The following is an 8,307-nucleotide window of genomic DNA, read 5'->3' on the forward strand; positions in this document are numbered from 1 at the left end:
CTAAGGGTTTAATAAGCCTAGGGGCTAGGGTATAGTACGTACTCATTAATAACAATGTTCAAACCGATACGAATAATGCACCGAATGGTTACGAATAATGGATATTATTTACTCCCTCCGTCCCCGAATAAGAGTCGCTAATTTCCATTTTGGGTCGTCCCCCATTAAGAGTCACTCTTCATTTTTACCATAAATGGTAGTAGGCCCCACATTCCACTAACTCACTCCACTCACATTTTATTATAAAACCAATATAAAAAAGTGGATCCCACATTCCACTAACTTTTTCAACCAATTTTTCTACCCTTTTTTTCTACCCTTTTTTATTTTGTCCGTGGAAGAACGTTGAATATTTAACTCGATTTTATACCTTTATTTCTTTCGATAGTTAATGGAATGAATTGAAGCTCTTAACGGAAATTGGGCCAGGATCTATTCGTTCTTCTATCAAGAAGTTCTTTCCTTGAGGGAGCCAATTATTAAAAGCCCCTTTCAGTTCACAAAACCCATACCTCACCACGTACTACATTCACAAAATCAGTTACCACTCTTCCATTAATATAGCAACAAGAATAATGGATATAGAGAAGATCTCTATCGAAATCCCAACAAATGCAGTGCACGGATCACTATCACAATCCTTTTCACCACTTCCATAATTCCAGAGAAAAAGAAAAAAAATTGAGAGTGCAAAGAAGATTTTACCAAATGCAGTTTTACATATTAGAGATTAGAAAGACTACAAACTTCCAAGTCGAGATGGCAAATTCTCACTATCCGAGCAGCAGTGACAAATCGGCGGTGAACCGGCGAACCGGCGGAGAAGCCGACAGCGATGGCGACGGCTCTGTGCAGCGACGGAGAAACAGCAGAGGCCGCCGGCGTGAGATGGTCTGACGGTGGCTGACCGCAGCTGCTGTGACCGAAACCGACGGCGACGGCAGCAGTGGCGTCGGGTACAGCGGCTCCGAGCGACGGCGTGGACGGGGCCAGCAGCAGCACTCCCCAGCAGAGACGGCAGAACCAGCGACGGAGGGAGTCGGACGATGCCATGTCGCCGGAGTGCAGCGAGCGTCGGAGGAGGAATGGCCGACGGCTCTGGTATGGAGTGTTGGTGGAGCGACGGAGAGAGAGACGACGGGGTGAGGGATTTCTCAATTTGGGAGGATTTCTCAATTTGGGGATTTGTGTGAATTGGAGAAGAAATAGAGAGATGGGTGTTGTTTCTAGAGAAGAAGATGAATGTAAGATTGAGGGAGAGTGAAATATGTGATGTGATTTTAGGAAGGAGTAAAGAGAGGAGTTTGGGGAAGAGAGATGGGAGATAGAGATGCTGCCGTACAGATCATGTGTAGAAGAAGAAGAATGATGTTAGGGAGTATAGGTTTGGGCTGCTTGTTGGGCCAAGGATTTATTTTAAATATTGGGCCTTAGATTATTTTGAGATGTGGTTATTATTATGGAATTTGATTACACATTGCCCAGCCTTTTCTATTTTAAATTTGGGACGGAAGAGTGGGGTATGTGTAGTGATGGGTTAGTAAATCTAATGGGAAATTGCTTATCTTGGCAGAGGGTTTTGATAAAGGATTTGGATTGGAGTTAATTTGAGTTCGGGCTAAACTAATTAAGTGGAAGATTTGGGCCAGTAGCTAGGAGCTTCACGGATTGAATTAAAGAATCATATTGTTGTGATAGAGTCGGCTGACCTTATGATTAATGTACGAGGATTTCAGAATTTTCTATGTAATGTCGAAGGGTAAGATCTAATATCACAAGGATACATGCATTATTTTAATTAAATGTTTTGTTCTCTAAAGTCTAATTTTTGCATATTATGTTCTTCCATAAAAAGGGTGAATTTTTGGCAAGCTATTTGAAAACAAAACGGCGGAAAGACGAGTTGAGGAGTTAAGAGAATGAGGTGGGCTTTCTTTTTAAATAAGGACTGTGTCCTAAGTATATTTATTTTTGCGAAATATGTTTGTCATGCCATATTTTTGTGTTGCTATGGGACCTATCTGAAGTGGCTTTTGCCATGTATGGTTAATCGAATTCGGGTCTGACTAGGGAGCGAGTCCCTACTCAGGCTAGTGTACACCCCGTAGATCGTGCGCTATCTCTTTGAGTTGGCCGGTCTAGTGGCTTGGAATGTGGCCACATTCCTTGTCATGTATGTTCAGATATGGTATGGTGAGGTTGATGATATTGAGGTTGATGGTGATGATGATGTTAGTGAAATGATTTAGTGACTCGGGCTCTTTCAAAGTTAAAACCCCGAGGTCACTCGTTAATGGCATGATAAATATTTTTATTGAAAATGTTTTCGGCATGAGTCCACTGAGCGCATCAAGTACTCAGCCCTGCATTTCTTTTTAAAAATGTGCAGGTTGAGCTGTGACAAGCGCGGTGGGTGTTGAGCAGAGTTGGTGAAGATTTGTGTTTGTTTTAAATGTTCCGAATATATTGTGTCTTCATACATAATATTATTCTTCTCTCGAATGCTTCCGCTGAATGTTGTTTCTTTTGAGTTTACGTATTGTTGACATATAATCCTTTTGAGTTCTCAATTGTTGAAATGATACTCTGATTTTATTTGAGTTATTCTAACTCATTTTGAGCTATGGTCGAGTTGTGTTATTTTCCCCTTTCTTCCCCGCTTCTTTAACCCTCCTCTAGTCGCGATCAACTGTGTTTTCTATCCTTAGAATATGCGGGCGTGACAATACGATTAACATGTGTCGTGTTTCGATGATTGATACACGTTTCTTGTTTCTCCTAAGGGTTTAATAAGCCTAGGGGCTAGGGTATAGTACGTACTCATTAATAACAATGTTCAAACCGATACGAATAATGCACCGAATGGTTACGAATAATGGATATTATTTACTCCCTCCGTCCCCGAATAAGAGTCGCTAATTTCCATTTTTGGCCGTCCCCCATTAAGAGTCACTCTTCATTTTTACCATAAATGGTAGTAGGCCCCACATTCCACTAACTCACTCCACTCACATTTTATTATAAAACCAATATAAAAAAGTGGATCCCACATTCCACTAACTTTTTCAACCAATTTTTCTCTACATTTCTTAAAACTCGTGCCCGGTCAAACAACGACTCCTATTAGGGGACGGAGGGAGTACTATATAATGCACCATATGTGAACTGCAATGTATACGAATAAGATGTGTCATGTTTCGATGTTTGGCACACGTTTCTTGTTTCCCCTAAGGGTTTAATAAGCATAGGGGCTAGGGTATAGTACGTACTCATTAATACCAACGTTTAAAAATAGCGCGTGTTGAAGTTATACATAATTAACGTATTATGAAATGTACATATTATAAATAGTAAAGTAATTCTTAGGTGCATAATTAACTCGGTGAAGTACCCATTAGCCCATTGATAGTTCGTATTCCCTACAACATTCAAAATAATGACAAGTTCTCGCTACATAATGCAACGTTTTACTCAAATAATGCATATATCTGTCTACCGATGAATTTATATCCACTTTTAATATACCATGCATCCCTGAACATAGATAATGTACAAGTTTGTTTGACTGATGCTCAAAGTGGTAGTTAACTAATTTGAGCTGAACTAGTTATTGCTTCTGACAGTCGTTTGCGGAATTTCTGGGCGATTCCCATAGGCAGGATATCATCGACTGCGTCTCCGATGTCAATCCTTAACTGCTTCGTCCCTGTCCAACAACAGTAAAATGCATCATGAAACATGCAATATAATGCATAGAAAATAGATATATACTGTACAGATACTTCAAAGTAATGAACATCAAACTTGCATTCACTACTTTACCAATGTCCAACAGCAGTCGTACTGCATTCATATAGTTACGTAATGCAGTCGTATATGCATATAATGCAGAGATTATAACAAGTAATGCACATACACATATTTCATTTACTCTTTGACAATATAAAACAACAGCAAACATAATGCATGCATATAGACAAATAATGCAATCAAATAGGCAAATAATGCAAAGATTATATCAGGTAATGAACAAACAAATATTCCATATACTCTTTGACTAATATAACACAGCATTGACATGATGCAAGATACATGATATATAATGAATAAAAAAAGACACATAATGCACAGACTCATTCAATTAATGAGCATAAAACTATTGCATTCACTATTTCACCAATGACCAACGGCAGTTGATTGAAGGTTGTAGCACTGAATATAATGGCATTCATATAGGTACATAATGCAGTCGTATATGCATATAATGCAGAAATTATAACAAGTAATGCACATACACATATTCCATTTACTCTTTGACACTATAAAACAGCAGTAAACATAATGCATGCATATAGGCAAATAATGCAATCATATAGGAAAATAATGCATAGATTATATCAGGTAATGAACAAACAGTAGTAAACATAATGCATTATGCGCTATGAACATATAATCTACAAACTCGACTACATCTTTAAAGAATTAAATTTAAAATATGTCAAGCACAGAAACAGAGCAACGGCTGAACAGAATCTCACCCTCTTTCTGGGATTGTTGGGGATTTGAAGGTCTTCCTCTTTTAGTCATTACATAATCTGTGCTTAACATCAAACAATGAAAAACCTACAAAATTTTGGCAACAAATACTCGCGGTTTAATTGAAATCGTTTGAATCGTGAACGCTTGTTAAAAAATGTAAAATAAACGACCAAACCCTACCTGCTGTTGTAGTGCAGTGAAATCTTGTTCAAACCGGGAAGGGATATTGGAAAGCAAGGGAACCAGCGGTGAATCTCCGAGAAATCGTCGCGATTTTGACTGGGCGGCGGCTAGGGTTTTTGCTAAATTTGGAAAATGAGAAGACGCTTATTGAGAGAGAATCGGGAGCGAGATTGTGAGTAAATGCGTGTGATGATGGAAAGTAGTGGAAGATCCCGCTTAATTTTCGCCAAATACGTTTTCAGCGGTTTTGATTACACAAAATGACTAAATCACCCCCATGATGCACTGAAGCGCGGAATGATAAATATGCTATTAATCTAGAACGTCCATTCTCCAGATCCAACGACCGAGATTGCGAAGAAACTTAAATCTAAGGGGAGAAAAGGAGTTTAACACTACCCTATATATATATATATATATATATATATATATATATATATATATATATATATATATATATATGGAGATGATCAAAATAAGTATGTGTTTAAATCCAGAAATGCAGACCAAATCTTGGCCCTAGGATTAGATGATCTAATGGTCAATAATTAACCAAAAACACGGAAGGTCATAATTAAGCAATTGTAGGTCATATTATAATATTTGGGTTTAATGTCATGCTAAGATCGTTTTAGGTCATGCTTTGTTAGCATGACCTAAAAATTACCTAATTATGACCTAAAAGTGACCTAATTATGATATTGTTCTGCGTTTCTGTATTTAAATCTAGTTTTGCATAGATCAAAACACTATATATATATATATATATATATATATATATATATAGAGTAGTAATCTAGGGCAAGTGCCCATTAACTACATAACTAGAGAACAAATCAGAGCCACAAGATCAAGAAAATCAAGGGCTATTATTAATACATGTAATTTTTGAATTTAAGGATAAATTAGTTCCCTCACTCACAAATTTACTCCACAATAACAAGGTGGGGTATAATAGTCATTGCATAGCCAAAATTAGATTATGTCGGCAATTTGAATTCATTTGAAGAAGAACCGCGATTATTCTTCTCTCTTCTCCTCTTCTCAGCTCTGGAAATTCACCAGAAATTAAGCTCAGTTGCTTGATTGAAATGAAATTTCTTTAGAAATTCATGAAATTGATGCGAAATAGCTCGCTCGAGCTGAAGGTATTTATGAAATTGGTGCGGAATTGCTGCACGTGACGGTAGAGGAGGAAAACACTATGGTGATAAAGAGGAACGGGAAGAGGAAGAGAGAGGAAGGGGAGGAGGAGGAAGGTTGCAAGTATATACGGCTGGAGAGGAGGTCGCCGTAGAAGCTTACTAGGAAGTTCCGGCTGCCGGATAACTGCAACGTGTCGGCGATCAGCGCAATCCACCTTCAAAATCAGCATCAAACACCATATCCACAAAGGCGCACAGTAATCACACAGTGAGAGTGGAAACTAGCAGAAGCAATGCTTACAGTATGATTAAATGTGAGAACTCGTCACACTTCAACGCAATTTGGTGATTTCATAGCTACGAATTTCAACGCAATTTGGTGATTTCAAGAGTGAAGTAAAATCATAATAAGAATGACGTGTTTTGTGAACAAAAGTGAAGTAAAATCAGAATAAGAGTGATGTGTTTTGTGAACAAGAGTGAAGTAAAATCAGAATAAGAGTGATGTGTTTTGTGAACAAGAGTGAAGTAAAATCAGAATAAGAGTGATGTGTTTTGTAAACAAGAGTGAAGTAAAATCAGAGTAAGAGTGACGTGTTTTTTGAACAAGAGTGAAGTAAAATCAGATTAAGAGTGATGTGTTTTGTGAACAAGAGTGAAGTAAAATCAGAGTAAGAGTGATGTGTTTTGTGAACAAAAGTGAAGTAAAATCAGAGTAAGAGTGATGTGTTTTGTGAACAAGAGTGAAGTAAAATCAGAGTAAGAGTGATGTGTTTTGTGAACAAGAGTGAAGTAAAATCAAATTAAGAGTGATGTGTTTTGTGAACAAGAGTGAAGTAAAATCAGAGTAACAGTGATGTGTTTTGTGAACAAGAGTGAAGTAAAATCAGAATAAGAATGATCTGTTTTGTGAACAAGAGTGAAGTAAAATCACAGTAAGAGTGATGTGTTTTGTGAACAAGAGCGAAGTAAAATCAGAATAAGAGTGATGTGTTTTGTGAACAAGGGTGAAGTAAAATCAGAGTAAGAGTGATGTGTTTTGTGAACAAGAGTGAAGTAAAATCAGAGTAAGAGTGATGTGTTTTGTGAACAAGAGTGAAGTAAAATCAGAATAAGAGTGATGCGTTTTGTGAACAAGAGTGAAGTAAAATCAGATTAAGAGTGATGCGTTTTGTGAACAAGAGTGAAGTAAAATCAGAGTAAGAGTGATGCGCTTTGTGAACAAGAGTGAAGTAAAATCATAATAAGAGTGATGTGTTTTGTGAACAAGAGTGAAGTAAAATCAGAATAAGAGTGATGCGTTTTGTGAACAAGAGTGAAGTAAAATCAGAGTAAGAGTGATGTGTTTTGTGAACAAGAGTGAAGTAAAATCAGAGTAAGAGTGATGTGTTTTGTGAACAAGAGTGACGTAAAATCAGAATAAGAGTGATGCGTTTTGTGAACAAGAGTGAAGTAAAATCAGATTAAGAGTGATGTGTTTTGTGAACAAGAGTGAAGTAAAATCAGAATAAGAGTGATGTGTATTGTTTTTGTATTCAACCTCTATTAAATTTGTACATATTTAACCTTATCCCCATGTGATAAGTTTATAGTGTTTGTATTCAACCTCTATTAAATTTGTACATATTTAACCTTAAAATTAAAGAAATTGTTGGCATTTCCACATAATTATCGTCAAAATATTTGTGTAGTCCTATTTGAGAAAGCTCACGGCCACCATTTCCATCTAGATTCAACATGTAGAAAGCTTCGGAGTCACGGCTGCCAACCACCCTCTCGAAGAGGGCCCTCATATAGAGCAGCTCCCTCTCCGCCGCGCACCCGTCGTCCTCCACCGGAATCACTCCGGCTCCCACCGACACACTCTGCACCGTCCGCAGCAAACATCGTCTCCACCCTGCCGAAGCTTTCCGACGCCAACTCGATTGACACCGAGGCAGAATCCATTGCGGAGAAGCGCCTCGCCGAGAAAATCTCTGCCGCCCTTGACGGTCGCGATAACCCGCTCAAGGAGACCCCCCTCCACATTGCCGTCCGCCTCAACGACGTCGAAGCCGCCAGCATCCTCGCTGCAGCGGGGGCCAACATCTACCTCCAGAATGCTGTCGGGTGGAATGCCCTCCAGGAGGCCCTCCTCCGCCGCTGCAAGGAGATCGCCCCCATTCTCATCCATCATGGCCACCTCAACACCTGGTCCAAGTGGCGGCGACGCCTCCCACGCCTCGTCGGCGCCCTCCGCCGCATGCGGGACTTCTACACGGTGATCCCCTTCCACTTTGAGAGCTCCATCATATCCTTCATCGACGTGGCGGTTGGAGTCCGTCCAGTCATTTGCCGCCGCGTATAGCCGCACTTTCTCCCGTTGCAATACATCGTCCATGCCGCTTCCGCGAAGAGGCGCTGCGAGCTCCCTCGCCCCAACGATCTAATTTCCAAAAAT

General features: G+C 39.3%; 1 long non-coding RNA gene across 1 annotated transcript; it reads left to right on the forward strand.

The window, feature by feature from the left end:
- Positions 1-537: 537 nt before the first annotated feature.
- Positions 538-2,426, forward strand: LOC121799369. Its single transcript, XR_006050263.1, has 3 exons — positions 538-1,759; positions 1,856-1,924; positions 2,390-2,426. It is a non-coding gene; the product is annotated as an uncharacterized LOC121799369 (long non-coding RNA).
- The last annotated feature ends 5,881 nt before the right edge of the window (positions 2,427-8,307 follow it).

The sequence above is a fragment of the Salvia splendens genome, chromosome 4 (assembly GCF_004379255.2).
Source record: "Salvia splendens isolate huo1 chromosome 4, SspV2, whole genome shotgun sequence".
Lineage (NCBI taxonomy): Eukaryota > Viridiplantae > Streptophyta > Magnoliopsida > Lamiales > Lamiaceae > Salvia > Salvia splendens.